Below are 4,403 nucleotides of genomic sequence, written 5' to 3'. Positions count from 1 at the left end.
GTCTATAAAAACCAACTATTTTATCGAAAGATTTTGTGCGCGTTTTTAAGCACTTGCGTACGAATTCTACTGAGAGCATCATGCACTGTCTGAAATGACGACTAACTTTCAACGATTTGTCTCATTTTACAACTCAAGGCTGATTTGGAACCACGAAAAAATAAAACTGGAGGCATCGCCAAAACTAGCCTCCAGCGCTTCGCGCATTTTTTCAATAAAAATGCTCAAGACTTGCACTGTGTCAGCTGGGCAACATAATTTTAATTTACAGCAGCAGTGAATTGGGGAACGCGAGCTCGTCGAGGGTTGTCCAATTTTTTGTTCCGAAGTAAAGACTATTTCAACAATGTCTGGATCAAGTAGCCCCATTCATTGATGTAAATTATTCTGGAATTACTCCACATTGGTGTAGAGCACTGCACACGAACTGAAGAAAGCACGTGGAGGAACCAGCGCCAGTTGGACGCCCATTAGACCGCCGTGCTTGCAAGGGAGCGCTGACAGAGAGAAATAATCAAGTATGAAGAGGCTTCTGCATCCTCTCAGAACTGGCAACCTTTCACTCGCGAGCCTAACGAATGCATTAAAACGAACTAGGAGCCTACAGAAATCAGTAAAAATAAATGCTCCCTGTGCATAGGAACTGACCCGTTTTCACTTTTTTGCAGCAAGAGCTTTCCCGCATAGAATTGACATCATTATAGCTTAAAGTTATGCTAACAAGTCATCATAATAATTTTTTAAGGTGATCTCACCCACAAAAGAAGGCAAGTTGGAAGGAGGTGCGTATTTTATGTATTTCAGATTTCTTTTAACTCTGAGATCTTATAATAAATGCAGCAAATTAATACTTTCTTTCGTGTTTCTTTGAGATGCATTATTGAAGCTTCAAAGAGGAGTTGTGGAAAACTCTGTGAGCAATTACTGTTGCTCTAATGCTATTCAAAACAGCAGTGACTGGCCTACATTCTTATGCATCACCGTATATGTTGCGAAAATGTTTTGAATTAAGATGCTGACATATGAAAGCCCGAAAAATGAGCATAATGACGCGTGTAATAGTTTAATTTTTGCAAGGGACCGCTTTTTCACTGACTAATCAATGTTAAACACAATCGCCCGGCGCATGACAACCCTGTATGTATCGGAAATTTCTCGGATGGTGTCTGCAGATCTACCTGTTGTCGGTTGTCACCGAACATTGTGTGATGTGATCTTATGCCGATTGTGCACTACTTTCTGAAAGGAACAAGGGCACCAGCAATCACGCTGTAACGCTCGACGAGTCATGTATAAAAACGGACGCGCTTAATCCACTGATCAGATTTTGAACGAGCGCCAACTACGTTTGCCGCTATCGTCGTGCTTTGTATGTCACTTGCTTTGATGGGAACAAGTTCGCTCGATAAAGATTTAGTTTTCGTCATCGCCGTTTTGCTGCTGTTTTCTTGACCGTCAGTACGACCTGACAATATTATAGCGCAGCCCGTTCCTCCATCAGCTTCGGCCTCGGCGTAACCGAGCGAGAACACAGGGAAAGATGAAAGCGAACGCGGAGAGCAGCGATGTAAGACGCGAGTAGAAAAGCGGAGAAGGGGGTGCAGCGCGACCAAGATGCGGAAAGCGGAGGAGGGTATGGAGACAAGGTCGAGGAGGAAAGCGCAGTGGAGGCGAGACCAGGCATGCGGCCAGCGCGGAAACAAAGCGCTGGCGTGGGCTTCGGACCCACTGCGCATGCGCCACTTCGCCTGCGGCGGCACAACCGCTAGAGAATGGGCCACACGCGAGCCACGTGTTCTCGTGTTGAAGGTTTCTTTCTGCACAATGAGCGACCCGAGAAGAGGCTCAGCACCGCCGCAGAGAGCACATTGTCCTTCAAAATCGAGCTCTTTGCCATTGTATACCGCGAATTCCAAACACCTAAAGAAATGCGCTCGAAATTCGCATTTGGAAGTACCGTACGCGTCGGTGAATTGTTTTCTAGCTTGCCCGAAAGAGTTCAGCGCCATTTTTAATCTACAGTTGGAGCGGCTAGTGAGTTCTGGATGGATTGCATTCATGGTTTCTGGCTTCATGCGTATTACTTACACAACACCTAATGTTCTTTCCTTGCAAGAAGGATTTGTCTAAATTAAGCCGCTAGAAATTAGTCTTTTATGCTCGCATTATGTCTGACAACGGCTGTAGGGTCTTTTTTACAGTGAAGCGTTATATAGCTAGTTTCCAGCGGTTGGATGTCCGTAGCCCAAAAGCGTGGGCCGATCACAACGATAGTGCAATACGCTGCCGTCTGGCGGTGGAGGTGAAGCAAGCATGTAGCACTCCTCCAGCTTGCAAAAATAAGCTTAATATCTTGGTCCGAATGCAACCCGTACCAGATATTAAGGTAATAAGAACAGATACTAAATTTTGTCCCTGTCGGCCATGTCTGCGTTCGGATTGCCCTCTCTCATTCGGCTTTCCAAGCGCTTGCGTATCTCCTTTTCATCCGCTCTCCCGTGGTGGTCGTGCACTAGTATAAATAAGTATATATAATAATTAACCGAATTTATATGTACATATAACCAAATGAATGTATAAATATATACAAACGAGGGAGTTCGTGGAGAACGAATTCGGTGTAGCAAATGTTGTGTGTGAACGCTTGTGGACTTGGAGTGACCCCACAACCATCGCTGCACTGCGGGACATCCACCAACGCACGATAGCCTTGCCTATGGTGAATCAGTGTTAGCTCTGGGAATGCGTTGAGGTGCGTGTCTGTTCTGCGGGCTGGGATTCACTAGTGAAAAGTGTCGCCGCACGTTTCGCAACGATGCATGAGATTGTGCACCCCGCGGTGCCTCGTCACCTTCCCAGGCTCAACATATTGGAGGAGCGACTAGTCGCTTTTCACTGTCATTTATGTGCATACAGCGTTCGACGCATGGCAGTGGACAGTTAGACGTTACGCTGGCCACATAGATAACTTCGCTGGTCATCTACCTTCACAGAATGGAATGACACTGAATTTTTCCACTTATCTTTTGATCTTTGCAGTTTGTATAAAACATTGTGTCATAACATTGTTTATAATTTTGAAGCAATGTGTTGTAGCACTGTGTAAATGCTTACTCACGATTATTTCGTGCACCCTAACTGAAATTTTCAATATTACGCTGTCAGCTGACGAGGGGCTCTAACCTCTGTAAGCGCCACAACTTTTTTTTTCTGCGCTCCCGTTCCCGAATGCTTCGTGGATGGAACAAAGTTTAACTTGATCTGATTTGAAACCCATCACAAAAAGACAGTCGTATTCAGCGATTTCTTGGGCTCTCAACTCGTTTACTGCGACATAAACAATCTCCCGCAGTGAACACAATCATTATATTTTTGCTTGCCTGTTTTTAAAGCAATTCGTGCGCTACACGGAACTGGACAAGAAACCAGCGGTTATAGGGTAGCTTGTTATGGGAGGGGCGAATGAGCTCATATAGAAATATAAGAATCTAGAGCATGAACTTGCAAAAAAGAAACAATGAAGAGTTAACATAATATTTACAACGTAGTTATAATTGTGTGATAGCAAAGAAAGATTAGTATGGATTAGATGAAGCTCCGACTTCTTTATCTAATTTGGCAGCATTCATTATTTTTGTCAAAGTATTGCATGTTGTCAAATTTTAAATGCGGGCACGGACAGATATTAGCGTGCCCTGAGCAGGTTAAATTTGTTTAGTTAAAATGTAAAGCTTTATGGAATCTAGGCTTATGCTAATCTGTTTTCTTGTTAGAGGCGGCTCAATGTTTTATTATTTGAATATGTTTTATTCTGGTAATCTTGATGCAACATATATGCTTTCGCTTTTTTGTGTCTTTTATCAATGTGATGCGGGGTTGTACTTTGTGTAACATTTTCTATTCACTTGCGTAAAACAGACACCTTTAGTTTTCGTTAGTTCGGCAGCACAACGTCCATGCAGCTGCTTGCCCAAGGTGACTACAGCGCGGCGTTTGATATGACCGTCAAATTTGAAATTTTCTTACATCATTATTTAAATTCAGGTATTGTGTGGCTCCATATATCGGTCCTAAGGTGAGGAGGCAGTTGTTGCTTTAAAATCTTTTGTTTTTCGTGCTCGATAATTCGTTTTGAAGGTTGCGCTTGGGGATTAATCAACGCTGAGGCAAAACACCTACTGCAGAACACTCTTTAAAATTTAATGACGATTTAAAGGTAGCCTATTCTATTGAAGGATACCGTATAGAGAATCTAGGGCTTGCAAAGATTCTCGTGAGATCCTTTGTGGGTTAGTTGACCTTCTATTCAAGTTTTTCGTAACTTCGATCGCAGTTTCCTAGTCTGTATTCCTTGTATCTTCGGCGCGAACATTGAGTTTAATTAGGAAAAGTCTGACATCGCT

The 4,403-nt window shown here is 43.3% G+C and overlaps 1 pseudogene; it reads right to left on the bottom strand.

Moving 5' to 3' along the window:
• Positions 1–2,248: 2,248 nt before the first annotated feature.
• LOC142589109 (U2 spliceosomal RNA) lies at positions 2,249–2,426 on the bottom strand (annotated as a pseudogene).
• Positions 2,427–4,403: the final 1,977 nt, after the last annotated feature.

This window comes from Dermacentor variabilis, chromosome 7 (assembly GCF_050947875.1).
Source record: "Dermacentor variabilis isolate Ectoservices chromosome 7, ASM5094787v1, whole genome shotgun sequence".
NCBI lineage: Eukaryota > Metazoa > Arthropoda > Arachnida > Ixodida > Ixodidae > Dermacentor > Dermacentor variabilis.
This window is presented reverse-complemented; position numbering and strand designations above follow the sequence as displayed.